Raw genomic sequence first — 15,889 nt, 5'->3', positions numbered from 1 at the left:
GGAGTGGGGGATGCCATACACCAGTGTCTCCACTTCTGTGTGCCAGTGTGAGCACGTCTGGTTAGGGAACACTGGCATTCTCTCTTCCAAAGTTGAAAGTTCTTAAATAATTTGTACCACTTGTTTTAGTTTTTTGTTCATAGCACAGGGCTAAGCTGCTGTGTGTGGCCAGCTCTTATGTTGGAGTATCAATGACTCTGTCTCCTGAGTATTTGTTCAGTATTTAACGTGCTGGAAACTTGTGTTGCTTAGTGATCCAGGTACAATTGGAACACAAAGATCAGAGGTATCTTCAATTACTTTGGAAATAGCTGAGAAGTTTTGTTCCTAAAGGAAATAGACTTTCAAAGCTCTCCCTTTCTTCCCCCACAGCTGGGTAAGAATGACAAAAAGAAACTTTTCAGTTTTATTATGAAGTCTGAAAGATTGAAGGACAGTCAGAGCTTTTTTCTTCTAATCCACAGATCTTTCTGGTTATCCTTATTATGTGCCATTACATACTGGACTTGTTTGGTTCAGTGACTGATGCAAAAATTACAGGAGAACCGCTTCTCTTACTTGGGGTGTAGAGTTTTGTTTCTTAAAAAGGAAAAGTGGTGTGGGTTTTTTGTCAGGTTTTTTTCACTTCTTTGAATCCTCATCTAGTTTGTTTACTTTATTAGCTAAGGTAAATGACAAAGGTCTTAATAGAATTCAAAGGACTTCAAATATCATATTTTGCTTTTTAAAAAAATCATGGTTCAGGCAAAAATTGCTAAAAGTATTAAAGCTAGCAGTTCCTGATATGGCAGCAAGTTTTGGATGGAGTGTCACTGCTGTACTGTTTTCCATCTGCTGGACATCTGACATATTGTGTAACACTAGGTGACTGAATTTGATTGAGAATCCAATTATGTATTTAGTAAAAACCATGATTGTTTGTGAAGTGCAGCCAGTCATGACCTCAGACTTCAAGAGGCAGGAAAATCTTCTTTTGTTTGTTCTTGGTAATCTCCCTCCTTGTCCAGAATCTGTCGCTCATTTAAGAGTTTCAGTTGTCTTGTTCCCATTCTGCAGTCACTGGTTCTAATTCAGTGGTCTAGAAATGGTTAACTCTAACTGTAGTTAAGAAATAAGCTATTTGTAGTTTCTTATGGTCTTGCTAATTATTCATGTGATGAGGCTTACATAAGGGGTGCATTGCAGTTGCACTTCATTTGATGACAGAGTTCTGTGTTTCTGTGTAAACAAAACTCAAGTGATAAGGCATGGGCAAGCAAAGTCTATGGTTGAAACTAGGGAGAAAACAAACTATTCTGGGAGGATCTTTGGGTGGTACTATCTGCTTAACTGTCATATTTCTTTAAGGAAAAAAAAAAGAAAAATCCTGACAGTATTTTATTTTAAAATAATTAAAAAATAGAACTGAAAGAACTTTCATTGCTATCATTGTTCCTTTGTTTAGCGTTTTTTCAGAATAAGAGCTGAACTCCGTTAAATTGTACAATAATTTGTGTATCAAGAGTTGGCAAAATATTAAAATTTTAAGCAGTGTAGAGATTTTTCTCTTTCGTTTTGATGCTGACATTATAAAAGCAGACTCCTTTAGAAGAATTGTAACTACCTGTTTTAGAGAAATCTGCACATGATATAAAAAAAAAAATACTATTGATTTGCTAACACCCTTTTAAGACCTTGCTTAATGCTTTTGGACAATTTGTGTAGGTCACTGGTTAGGTTAAGATGATTTGTCTAAATATTTAATTTTTCTTCTAAATATTCTGTTACCTTAGCATGTGCTGGAATAAACTCGTTCTCCTCATCCCCTAAATGTAGTTTGCTAGTGCTAAAGGGTATTAAGTGGAAACAAGTTTGACACTAAACACTAGAGATGTGTGATGCTTCTGCTTTTTTTAAAGTTTTTTGGTTTACAATGAAAACAGTGGTTGAAGCTGAGCACAGCCATGGGGGGTGGAAGTTTGTGCGTGAGAGGGAGTGAGGGAGGCAGCTGCCTGTACCTTTTAGTAAATGTATGACCCTTTATGAAAGCTTTATATATTTTTCCTTAGCAAAAGAGCTTCACTGGCCTTAAGACACCACCAGTATGCATTATTTTGTGGGAACTCACAGTTTGCAGTTTCCTAGCAACGTTTCTTGTTAGCTGAGGTATTGATCCTGGAAAATCTTGTGTGGACTTCCTTTTGTGTCCTGTCCTTTAGGTCTCGTTGAAGCCAAAGGAATTCTTGTCTTGTCTGATGTGAAATGCTCAGAGGATTGAGAGATTTATTATCAGGGACCATAGCCATCTTAGTTGGTTTTACTGTAATCCTGATATGTAAACAGTGTAAATTTCTAAGGCAATTCGAAACAGTCTATTTTGTAGGAGAATACTTGTTTTGAATGCATCTGCCCTACCTCCAGTTCATGGGGGACTGTGAACTCTTATGCAGACAAACCCCAAGTGATTTGCATTGATGATTTATGAGAGCAGCTGGGAAGTGCCTGATTTAGAAGTATTATGTGCCCAGAAGAGCTAATTCAGTTCAGTCAAGACAAAGAGATGGGTTTTGACCCTGAAGAAGCTTGTCAGGACAGACTTTTCTTTCTGTCTCCAAGGAGCTGCAGCCAAGCATTCAGCAGCCAGAAGTGATCCCAGGATCAGGTGTTGCTGCTTTGTGTGTGCTGGAGCTGAGGCAGGCTGGCAGAGCAGTGCCCAGGCTGGCAGCTGTGCATAGAAGAGGAAGATTGTTCCAGAAAGAGAGGCAGAGCCTCCCATGCCTGTAATGTAAAATTGAAAGAACTGCTTTTAATTTATGAGAGCTACCTTGCTGCGTGACCTATTTTTTTTTTTTTTTTTTTTTTTTTTTTTTTAATTAAGTGACTTTGCTAAAATGTTTTTGAAGTTCTGGTTGGATTTGTAATCTAATCGGGGAACCTGAGCCCTAATGAAATATTAAAAGTCTACAGCTACAACATGAAGGATGAAGTACTTAGCCTTGCTGTTATGCCAGCGTGGATGCTAGTTGTTTAAGTCAGATTCAAGTAGCAAGGAAGTCAGCAGTTCTCTCTAGATTTTGTTTATAGAGTGTGTCACAAGTCCTGCAAATTTGTCAGTTTATGTTTTGGTGCATCACCAGCATGCAGTCATTTCATGGATGTGCTCTGTCCAAGAGTTAATATTTTGCTAACTGTACCTGTATTATTTTTATTAGTGGTAATGCTAAACTGTAGGCTTGCTAGTGCATTGAGGTATGCATGCTAGTAGCAATTAGATCAGGAGAATGACTGTATTTCCACAATGGTTTGCACACTGAATTTATTCATCCTACCCAACGAGGACTTTTTACCTGCCTGGAGTGAAAAGTTCTACTGTTAGAAAATCAAGCAGCCTTTTCTATTTTATGTGGTTTTGTAACTGAAGTATATGAAATTAGCCCATACTTTTCCTGATTAGATATAAGAGCATGCTCTTTCTCTTTCTTCTATGTTAAAATCTCCAGTGATATGTTGAATATCGCAGTTTATAAATTATTTAGATAGTTTTGATAGAGAAATAGTACAAGTAATATAGAGTCACCACATTATCTTCAGCTTTAGTCAGGTTATAAGCATAAATGGATCAGATTTAAATGCTTTAAATCACTGAAGGCATTATCTGATATTTCTCCATCTTGTACATAGAGGATGTTCTTCTCTGCTGGTAGTGGGGAAATTGAGTACCTTAGGCATTGCGGATGGAAGAAACCATAATGACTGCAGCTTTTTGCTTAATGTGGATGTCTTTGCTCAAATCAAACAAATAAGAAGTTCAAATATTTCAATTGTTAATTTCTGTTTTATCAGCCAGAAAGTTATTTTGCATGCAGTATCCACAATTAGACACAGGTCTGGGGTGTTTTGTTTTGCTTTGTTGTGGTTTGGTTTTTTTTATTTTTTTTCTTGTGTGGTTGTTTTATTTGTCTGTTATTCTTACAAAAAGAAACAAAACAAATGCACAAACTGCTGTATTAAAATAACTTTTGATCATGCTGGTTTCTTGCCTTTCTTCACAGTAATACATCTTAACACGTGCTACAGGAGATGTGTGCATGCTGGGAGAACTGAAGGTGTATAAAGGGAGTTGGATTTGTCTGTGAGAAGCTGCTGCTGTGCACTTATCTGGTCTTATGTATATATTGTCTTGCAAGCTCTTCTGTATTAGTTCCCTTAGACTGGATAAAAAGCTGAGGATGAGAACTTGTGTCAGCTCAGCCCTCAGTGCAGATGTTGCTGCAGTGGAAAGCTCTCTTCCTGCTCCCCTTGGGAGGTGAATGGAAAGTGGCTTTCCTGAGAAGTTCCAGATTCTGGTGGATTTTTGTACAGATGGTGTTGAGCAGTCTCTATATGACAGTCTCTATACCAGGAGCAACTGCAGACTTGTTTCACTAGTCAGCTGTGGCCAGTCCCTTTCTTTTGACTCCTCTTGTTATTTAAGCTCCAATTATTTTAGCTTTCCACTGTTATTTCCATATACATGCAAAATATTATCTCATTAACAAAAATACTTGTTTTTACTGTCTCCACCACATCTGAAAATCAGCCTGCAGTTAGCAGACCAAAAGATGTTGGCCTGTAGATTATCCGAGTTTTACACCTGGTTGAAACTTCATGGGGAGTTTTGTTAGAATCAGTACCAAGACACCTGCAAACATGTCAGCTGCTAAAGGGGATTGGAAAATGGAGGGAGGAGGAATGGGGGGGGCTTGGGGACTGTCAGTTTATATTTGCCTGAAATGCTTACTTGCAACAAAAGAGCTCCCAGTATCCTACTGACCAATCAATCTGGAGCATGACTCAGTCTAGAAAAATGCTACCTACCTACTGAATTTCTGGCATAGTTTCCTGAATTAGCACTGACTTCTAACTGTTTAGAAGTCTTTTAAAGCATCATCTGAATATAGAGCAGTGAGGTGGTCAAGTGTTCACACGGCAGCTGAATACAATGTCACTGCATAGGAACAGAAGGATGGAAAACTTAATCTTTTAACTTTTGATGCTGTTGCTGCTAATGTGGATGTTTTTGCAAGCCTGCAAATAGCATGAATAGCTATGAAGAATTAAAATTGCAGATTGCCATTCATGTAGTTCATATAGATATATAGAACGTGTAGCTGAATGAGAAGTGCTGAATAAGGTGGATAATTATGGTCCTTTCTGTTTTGCAAGTTTTAAAACAGATAGTACTAAATAAGGCAAGTGGGTTGTTTTCCTGTACTACACAGTTAGGATTTACCAGCTGAGAGCTTTCAGTCACTGCTTGAACAGTCTACCTTCTGTTTTGAAACAGAACAACTTCTGTTCATTAGAAACAGTCAACAATAAATATGAAAAAATTCTGCAGTTTGCTTTGGAACTTGGTGGATCGGGTGTTATGGATACAAGGCTTTTTTTTTTTTTTTTTTTTTTTTCTCCACAAGGAATAGCAGAGAAATTGTAGTGGTTTTTGTTCCCAGAATGTTGCACTGAAAATTAACAGTGAAGGCACTATTCAGAGGTTACTGAAACACTGCTTTTAGCTGTCTTGTTCCATTGTGAAATGTCTGGTTGTTATTTTAGTAGCATTAGCTAAGCAGTCATTTCAGTAATGATTAATGACAACATGTAATATTCTTTTAACTGACCTGATCATCTTTTTCTTTTGTTGCATTATTTAACTGTAATTAGTTGGTAAGTGGCTTGTAGCTTTAGCTATGATGAGTCTGTCGGTAACTGTGTGTTTGTTTTGAGTTGAATCAGGTTGGTGAAATGTAATTCTTGGACCTGTGGCTCATAAGTGGAAAGCAACCAACTTCCCCAGACTTGAGAATATATGAGTAAGGTCAAATCTCTGTATGGAGCTGAAAGAAATGAGAACAATTTTCCGAGCTACGGTAGTTTTGGCATGAATGTGTAATGAATTCTGGATTGTAGCTGTAAGGAGAGTTAAGTGTATGTATGTGGGTAGGTGGGTGTGTGGGTGAAAAAGAGAGAAATCTGGCTAAGGGAGGCAACAATTGAGGGTTCTTTGCTGCAGACATGGAACCCTTTAACCTTTGTTTATAGGAGATTTTTATAAGGGTACCTCTTTCTAAAATCTAGGCTATTTTGAGGTAGTAGTGCTTCTGGGATAGACATACATTTAACTGTTGAGAGGAAGAAATCATATAAAGCCTGAATTCTAAATGTGACAAATGTGACTGAGTTTAGATTTGCAGATACTCAGGGTGTGTTTGTGTTTTTGTGTTGGGTTGTTGTTTTGTGTGGGTTTTTGATGTTGTTTTGGTTTTTTGTTTGTTTTTAATTCCTTCCCCTTAGACTTAAATAAATGTTATTCTGTAGATTGGTAAAGCCACAATGACTATGGTATTCTGGGGGGATTGGATAGCCTGTATTCATAGTACTACTTCTGAGAATACTGTTTTGTCTCAGATGAATTCTTGTACTCTAAAATTTCTGGAAACAAAGTGCCCAGAAATACTGGCAGCACTTGTTACCATGACTCATTACTAGGCAGCTGGGCTGTTTGCTCTTCAACAAACTTTCCTTAAACTCTCTTTTGATTAAAGGTTTTTTTCATTTTAAGTTACATATAATGATATGTATTTAGCAGATTTAATCTCTATTAAGTGTTCAGTCATATAGCAGGAAAATGCTGCTTGAAGTGTATTCCTTTTCCTGATACTGCCCTAATAACATAATTCATTCCAGGTTCTGGTAAGCTTTACCAGCAGTGTGGTTCAGCCACTCTTTGTAGCTATGCACTCCAGAGCAAGAATGAAGGTGGCTGGTAGCCTACATGGTCAAACTAAATGCTGAAAGAAAAAAAAAAAAACACAACACAATTTTCAACAGAAATACAGAGTGACATGCTCTTTGTAATATACAGTTGCTTTTTTCATGAATTCTCATCCATACATAGGTAAACTTGATTGTCTAATTGACCTTTTTGTACCCGTTAGTGCAATATAGACACTTCTGAGGATGCACAGAGACTTTTTTTTTTTCTTCTTCCCTCTTTGTTTGAATTTCTGACATCTATGTTCTTTAAGCAATGTGACCATCAGGACCTATTATGATACATTTTTCATAATATTAATAATAATTTTTACTAGTGAAACAGCAGCAATGAAATGAAGATGGTATTAAAAAAAAAAAAAAAAAAAAAAAGGTGAAAATGATTCCCAGGTATTAGATTTTCAAGGTTAAATGTTGCAGGAAGAGCAGGCTGTGACTTGAGTATTTCAGTGTGTTTCCACCTAGGATGTGATGTCCAGACCTTGACCTGATGCTGACCATGCCAGCAGTACAGCTGTGCACTGTGTGTGCTGTAACAGCAGAGATACTTCTGCTTCTTGCTCTCATGAGGAGTAGGCTCTCTAGGCTAATTAGCTACACGGATATCAGGTGTCTGTAGTCCCTTCCAGCACTGAAGTTTGTTTGACCCGTGACTGCTGGGACTAAGTTCTCTATTCTGCTACTGTATTGCATGACACAGGTGTGCCTGCATTCCTGTATGGTGTGAAATTAATTGTAAACTTTAGCTTTAGGAAGGCCTAGCTCCTTGTTCCATTTCTTGCTAATAAACCATAAATACTTCAAGTTTTATTTCATAAATTAAACTTTGCTGCCTTTACTTTTCTCTGTGCTGCATTTTGTTTTCTTTATGATATTGTGTGATTATTAATCTTCTAGCTTTTTGAAAGTGGTGAGATACATAACAGTAGGTGTTCATAAAAAAAAAACAACCAAAAACGTTGAAGTAGCACAGTAGAACAACTTTAAAAATATGTTTGCCTTAGAAATATTGGAAATATTGTTCTTGATGTTAGTTTAGTCCTACTCAACCTGCACCTGGATTTGGAAGCATGCCAGTTCTGTACTTGGCAGGCACATGGAAACTTAGGGTAGCACTGCTTTTCCATCTTAGCTGACCTTGTCTTGAACTGGAATTAATCAAAGCCTGTACAGATCCTGCAACACATGCCCCTCTTCTTTCTCTCAAAAGTCAAATTGTTCTCCAAAGCTGTGGTTTTCTTCACTCACTAAAGAGTGAATCAGTCCAAGAGAAATCACAAGAAGTGGGTTTGCGTGAAAGCATTCATTCATTTTATAAGGAAAAATATTGGAGGTCTTTTAGATATCCTGGAGAATCCTTTAGCCCTTCTGTGGGAGGTAGGGATGGGGAAGGGGAGCAGGGCAGTAGGTGGTCTGTGTGAGAGCAGGCTCCAGCCTTTCCCCTCCCTGTGCTTTATTTTCTTGGCAGAAGCAGAGGGCTGCCTGTCAGTGTGAGGATGCCATCTGTGTTGCACAGCCTGTTAGGCTGTTACAGAATTGCACAAGAATCAGTCTGCAATCATACTGCTAAACTGTTGTCTGGCTACCCATAGCAGCTTCCTGGAGATGCAGGTATTGCACAGGGTTTCAGGAGCCAAGTGAAAGCAGCAGCCCGTGGACCCGCCTCAGCCTGGCACTGCAAATGTAATCCCCTGCACAAATAGGTAATGGGAAGATGAACTGATCAGATGCAAGCTTCTGCAGAGGGTAATTGTTTTATGAAATTAAATTTGTGTTAAAAAAACTAAATAATCAAAGAGGAAGCGAACTGGCCAAATCTAGTTAGAGCAGGGGTGTATGTGCCCTAGTATAATTCAGGTTTTCTGTTTGCTTTTTGTAATCATTATGTGCAAACTGGAACTGTCAGACTCAGCATGGAAACAAAATATTATGTGTGTGTATTTTTGAATAGTTTTTTTGTTTTGGTTTTTGGGTTGTTTTTTTTTTTCAGTAACATAAGTTAGCAATATAAAATACAGTATTTAGGACCCCATTTGGTAATTTAGTGGCTGATTTTTCTGGGTCTTTTAAGCTACTGGCTTAATGGTCATTTTTAATGGCTGCACATGGATTGAAGAGATGCTTTTTATTAGTATCTCAAGAGGACTTGAAAATAAAATCTAGACCACGTAGATCCTACTTTAGCTTCTTCCACAGTCCTTAATACATTTTTGTGTCCAAGAGCTGTCCAGGAAGTTTTATTCTCTGTTGCTGCCAAACTTTCATCGAGGTACCTACTTGACATGCCTGAAAGTTTCCTGGTGTCTAATGGCAAACATGCAGAACATCTGCCTCACTTGTGCTTGCCCAACTTGATGTAAGTTTAGGCTGAGTAAGGATTCTGGACCCTACCTTGGCTTCTGTGGGCTCCTGGTGCTCACAGCACCCGCTGGCAGCGCTGAGCTCAGTCCAGACCTCAGCAGCCATGGCAACTTCAGAGAAATGCTGATGGGAGCAGTGCCCAAGTCTTAGGTAAGAGTGATTGGGTTACAGGCACAGCAGGCTCTGCTGGTGGCTCTGGCTGGGTGGCTGGCATCGGCCTCTGCCTCCTGCAGCTGAAAGAGATTCACAGGGTGGGAGCTGATGCATGATGGGGGGAAAGACTTGGCGAGGTGCTGGGCAGCCAATTGCAGCATCTCGTGTAATTGCTGTAACTTGTATATCTGTAGTTGCACGTCCTTTTTATATCTTAAAATATCTTCTTATATCTTATCCAAGTATGCAGAATGCTAGTGATTGATAACATTAATATGAAACTATACTGTTAACTGACACCACTGAATACCAACAATTAAGGCATCCAGAAACTGAGTTAATTGTTCTGCAGAAGTGGTGCTGTCACAAAGGTACCCTGAATTTGCCTTGCAATTTATTTGCTTTTGTTTACAAGGATGGCTTTTATTCCATTTTTCATTCAGTTGGTGAAGTATTTTCTGAAGGCTTGTTTATTCTGCCATCGCAGGCACCTGAAACAAATGAATTTCCCTCTGAAGGCCCCCAGGGCTGCTGATAATACAGTATATTTATGGCTGCTAGGACACAACTACCTAGCAGGAATTTAAGAAAAAAAAGCAGGAGACAAATGATCTGGACTTTGTCTGGAGTTTAGCACAAGGGATTTGTGTTGATGCTAATCTTGGGGAGTAATTGCTATATGGTATTATTTGTAGGCATTGGGTTTGAATTTAATTTATAATTTGGTTCATTTTGAAGTGGAGTGATACTACCCCAGAATTTTTTTTCTGAAGGATGTAGGCTGGAAGGTGAAGTATTGACTTTTAATACTTATATTTTTTTTAATTTTTTTTAATTATGAAAAGTTGCAGTACGGGTAGTTCTCTGACTTTCTCATGCTTGTTTTGCTGGCCAGCAGAAGCCCCTTTGGGAATAACGGGAAAATTACAGAACTGCATCTATGCTGAAGGTTGCTGAATGATAACAAATCCGAGCATTTTTTTTTCCTGTAGAAGTTATTTGATGCCACAGGCAGCGAAGGTTCAGGGGCTGTTGTGCTCAGATGTGCCAGCAACTCTCTTAATGGGTGATGATTGCCAGAATAAGCCAGAAGTCTTCTTCCCATGTCCTTATTGGTTTGTTAACAAGAGGTAGACCTGGTATTTGTCATATGCCAGCCTCTTTAATATTTTTAAACCTCATTGAGAGTAATATACCAAACAGCTACTTTAGATGAATGTATTCAGATGCTATAGTTGTGGTCTCCTTTGGAGGTGCTGATAATCATAGGAGCAAGCAAGCTTCCAGTGTGTGCTGGCAAAAATACAAAAAAGTTTATGCAAACAGAAGTGTTAGGTGTTTGTGGGATTAAATTTGTTTAGCTTTCTTTAATCCCTCCTTGTGTGAAGGAGTTTGTTTAATGGGAGTGGTTTTATAAGTGTAAATATAATGGAATAGAAAGAGGAAGTTGTGATCCTGAAGTAATGACAGGAAGCTGTTTTCTTCTTTTCCCAGTTTTGGAGATCTTTTGTTTGTTTGATTTTTCCAGTTTTTATTGCCTGCTCTACTCCTCTTAATATTTTATTAGGTGATCCTGGAATTTAACATTTCATATACCCACATGTGAACCTTGATTGTGTGAAATTTAATAGGCCTGGTGTAATAAGAAAGCAGTACTGGAGAGTCCTGGTTTCACAGGTTATTTCTTCCTAGAACTGCACATGGTTTGAGTGATGTTTGAATTTTTGCTTTTTTTGAGCAAGGTGAACACAGTCCTTTCTCCACAGCAGAGTTTAATTAAAAATAAGTATGTGGAGACTCCTGTCAAAAACTGGGATAAAGGGGAGGTGTTTAAATGAGTAGTCAGAGATGTAAATTTTTCAGTAGCTGAAAGGTGGTGTTGTGTGTAGGCATGTATATCTTATCTATGCATATACCATTATAAATACATAAGTGTCTAAATATATATATTGTGACAGTGAATGGAGTAGTAACATCAGGCTGGTGACCAGTCACTAGTGGGGTCCTGCTCCATCCTTGCCCCAGTCCTCTTCAATGTCTTTATCTATGTCTTGGACGCAGGATTGGAGGGAATTTTAAGCAAGGTTGCAGATGATACAAAATTGGGAGGAACATTCAACTCCCTCCAGGGCAGTGAAGGCCCTGCAGAGAGACCTCAACAGTTTAGAGAGATGGGCAATCACCAACCACATGGAGTTTCACAAGGGCAAGCACTGAGTTCTGCACCTAGGATAAGGCAGCCCTGGTGGCAAGGACAGACTGGGGAATGAGTGGCTGGAGAGCAGGGAGGCAGAGAGAGACCTGGGGATCCTGCTGGATGGCAAACTGAACATGAGCCAGCAGTGTGCCCTGGCAGCCAGGAGGGACAGCAGTGTCCTGGGGTGCATTAAGAATGGTGTCACCAGCCAGTCAAGGGAGGGGATTATCCCTCTTGACTCTGCACTGGTACAGCCTCACCTTGAGCATTGTGTGTGGTTTTGGGCACCACAGTATAAAAAAAGACATAAAGTTTTTGGAGAGTGTTCAAAGGAGAGCAACTAAGATGGTGAAGGATCTGGAAAAGGAGGCTGAGAGGAGACCTCATTGTGATATTTGGCTTCCTCATGAGGGACTGGTGCCAATTCACTCCTGTTACTGAAGACGGGAGCTGGGGAAATGGTAGGAAGCTGAATCAGGGAAGGTTTAGGTTAGATATTTGGAAAGGTTTTTCACCCAGAGGGTGGTTGAGCAGTGGAACAGGCTTGCCAGGGAAGTGGTCATAGCACTAAGCCTGCAGAAGTTCAAGAAGAGTTTGAATTATGCTCTCAGGTACATGGTGTGGTCCTGGAGGTGCCATAGACAGGGAGAGGAGTTGGATTTGATGATCCTGATGGGTTCCTTCCAACTTGGCAGATTCTATGATTCTATAAATGGTATATATTTAAATCAGTGGGACAGTTTTTCATCCCCAGAAATAAAGATGTGATTTTTAAAAAAATACATATGATATTATCTAATTTAAATAGGAGTCAGTTCTGGGAAGGCTGATGTCTTGCCTAACACAGGGTATTGACCCCATGATTGCTACAGTCCCTGAACTGTACCATCTGAGTCTGTTCCAGCTGACAATATTTTTATCAGAGACATTGTGCACCTATTCTACTGAGAGAATAGTTCCAGTACAATACAGTGCATTACTGTGCCACCACTGGCTGTTTTAGCCCTCCTTAATTAGACAGCTTGTCCCAGTGTGCTGAGGCAGAATAGATTTAAGGGATTATGCTTCATGTGTGGCCTGGAGGCTCCACAAAGTACATGTAAACAAGAGTTGGGTGTGTTCATGCTTTGGAGTCGAGGAGAGGGAAGGATGCAAGGCAAAATGTTGTTTGGGAAGTTGCCACATCTAAGGAGGTGTTATTGGAAATAGGTAGAAAACAGCTGATTGTATGCAATTAAGAGAGTCGCCTGAAAAACAGGTGAGATGGGGTCACACAGAAGAAAAAAATGGGTGAAGTCAAATTGGTTCTGGAGAAAAACTGTGGTGGCAGACTGCCAGGCTAGAACCTGGGCAAGGAGAGTTGGCCAAAATGAGCTCTCACATCTTAAAGCATGGGTTGATTGAGGAAGGTCTGTTGTCTCTTCTTTTCGGGGCAGATGTCTTTCAAAACTGACACAGCCATGGTCTCTCTCTGGTTGCTGCTTCCCAGCTTCATGGCTGAGGGGGACACTGTAAGAGCAATCACAGAATGAGACGGAGTCTGCCTTTGAGGTGAACTTTTCCTGATGTGACCTGTCTTGCTTTGTTTTTCCTGTGCTGCATATGTGCTGGTGACATGCTACTTTTTTTTCTTGGCACCATCTTCAGATTTAATGCTCAGTCAGGGAAGGTGGACACCATTATTGGTTCTCAGTCTCTGTATGTTGTTTTACAACCCAGGGGAAGTGAGCAAGCTGGTAACACACTGCTTGTAGAGATGCAGATTTCTATCAGCTCAGCTGATCTCTTGAATGGTGTCTTAGCCATTCTGTGGTTCTAGGGTTGGAAGGGACCTTAAAGATCATCTAGTTCCAACCCCCCTGCATGGGCAGGGACACCTCTTACTAGACCAGGTTGCTCAAGGCCCCATCCAACCTGGCCTTGAACACTTCCAGGGATGAGGCAGACAGAGCTTCCTTGGGCAGCCTGTTCCAACATCTCACTACCCTTACAGGAAATATTTTTTTCCTAATGTCCAGCCTAAATCTTCCCTTTTCAAGTCTGAAACCATTTCCTCTTGTTCTCTTGCTATACACCTGTGTAAAAAGCACTACCCCAGCTTTCTTGTAGGCCCCCTTCAGATATTGGAAGGTTGCTATAAGGTCACCTCAAAGCCGCCTCTTCTCTAGGCTGAACAATCCCAACTTCCTCAGCCTGCTTCACAGGGGAGGTGCTCCAGCCCTCTGATCATTTTAGTGTCTCTCCACACTCAAGGAGGCCACATCTTGCTGTGGCCTGGTTATGGTCAGACATGATGCAGCTTGGCTGTTGTGCTGGTTTTTATAGCAGCAGAGCACTTGGAGGTGCTGTCTGGCTGCAAGGCAGGGAGCTAGCTGGGAGGACTCTCATGGGAAGGCTCCGGATGCCAGCATCCAGACTGCTCACTTGACAGTCATGTCATGACTGTAATAATTATCATGCAAATAATTGATATTTTAGGCATGCTGCTCCTCTTTGTGGCCACTCTGAGCCTTTACTTAGTAATAGAAATGAGAAAATTATTCAGCACTGGTCATAATTGCATCAATTCGTCAGTGTACAAAATTAATTTTTTTGTTATTCTCTTATAAGGAGAATGAAAATATATTAAACTTTTTTCTGTACATCCTTCATTTTACAAGTCAGTGCTAAAAGCCTTTCAGATCTATGACAGAAGCTGGGGTTTTGAGATACACAAAAAGGTTACTTAATTTTGAACAAGTTTTTTGTCTTGATTTTTTTCTTTTTTTGTTTTGTTTTTTTTTTAAGATAAGGTCTTTCTGGAATCTCTTGTACTAGAAAACAAGGCCAGAAGTATATCAGAGGCTTAGAAGCTGTGAGAATTGATGCTTGTAAGGACTACTGAGTGCCTTTGTGATGTCTTCACTGGATTAGTGAAAGACTGAAGAGTGCCTAGTCTTAAAAAGAAGCTGATAAAATTTGAATTAGTTTGCTGCAGTCCACTGGGAGTTTTTGGAGACTGGTTCCCTCTGCATTAGCAAACACTGGCACAGTCATAGTAGATGAGTAGGTAGCTTTGGGCCTTTGTGTTCCCATTATCTTTTGGAACACGTTTCATGTGTTTAGAGTGAAGCACATTGCCTTAGTCTTCTCTGAAAGGAGTATAATTTGTGTACACTGAAACTGGTCCATGATCCAAACCAACACGTGGTAAGTGAAGATGTCAGGGGAATTTGGTAGAAGACAGCACAGCTACTCCAAACTAAACACTAATATGAAATGGGTATACACTTTTAAAGTAGAATATGTGTATACAGGTCTTCATCTTTGACATTGTGTAACTGAAATTAAGCACACTGAGGTAAATATAGGTACTTGAAGTCCGATATAAGAGGAAAATCTAAGTAAAATATTCCATGATTTTGTTTGTGTGTAGCTGTGACAGCTGATGTCCTATCAGCCTTGTATATAGCCTTGTTTGTTGCTTGGCTTTTACACTTCACACATTTGTATTTTTAAAGATTTGTTGCTACTTTGAGAACTTGGAAACATTTACAGAATTAACTTTTTTGTTTATTTTTTTTTTTTAAACCACATTATTAGTTAATTACAGCTAGAATGATATATTATGTTCACCAGAGTTTTTTTCCCTGCTGGCTAATCATTAAACCAGTTGACTCACAAACTTCCACAGTTTTCTCTAGACATAGAGTTAGTAAATTAATTCAATTTTTACGAGATTACAAGAGTGTTTTGACAAGAATTCAGAGGAATTAATACAATTATAGAATGTAAGAAGCCTGTGATTGAAGTAGTTTGTCAGAAACTAAACAAAGAGAAATAAAAGCTGGAATTTGTCTTAGTGAGGAATTAATAAGGAATATGACACTCTTACCTTTAGAACTTGTTAGAAATGGTTGCTTTTTCTTCTTAAGGTATGTTGTATCTCTGAAACCAAACATTTCACTGAAGTGTGCTGGCTGTGACAGAGCTCTGTCACAGGAAAAGAAGAAAAGTGAGCTTTCTTGTTCTCCAAGCAAGGAGCCTTTCATTTTAGATGATATGTAGGCTTTGGGGGTCCTTGCTCCCAGATTACTACTTAAAATATCCTGCATATTTTTCATATTTCTGTTATTAAAAAAAAATAAAACACTAATCCGTTTAGTCAGTGAAAGCATAAAGAAGTCTGATAAAACAGGGAAAATTGATTTCAAAGTCTGAAATGATCATGCAAGTTACAATTTAGTGATGCATAGTATACATACAGAAACATTTAGAATTCTAGGCAGGTTGTCAGCTTCCAGCTGGTGAGTGAACCTTCAGGGAGAGTAACATCATTTGTATGAACACTTGTATGAGTAGGTTTCTGATAGGTACTATGGCACAGACAGCTTGAAGCTTCCCCTC

General features: G+C 39.3%; 1 protein-coding gene across 14 annotated transcripts in view; it reads left to right on the top strand.

Moving 5' to 3' along the window:
- The window catches only part of KIF21A (kinesin family member 21A), an 89,778-nt gene that overhangs the window by 13,128 nt on the left and 60,761 nt on the right, over nucleotides 1–15,889 (top strand). The window lies entirely within an intron of this gene.

This window comes from Heliangelus exortis, chromosome 1 (genome assembly GCF_036169615.1).
Source record: "Heliangelus exortis chromosome 1, bHelExo1.hap1, whole genome shotgun sequence".
Taxonomy (NCBI): domain Eukaryota; kingdom Metazoa; phylum Chordata; class Aves; order Apodiformes; family Trochilidae; genus Heliangelus; species Heliangelus exortis.
The sequence above is the reverse complement of the archived record's forward strand: the minus strand, read 5'-3'. Positions and strand labels throughout refer to the sequence as shown.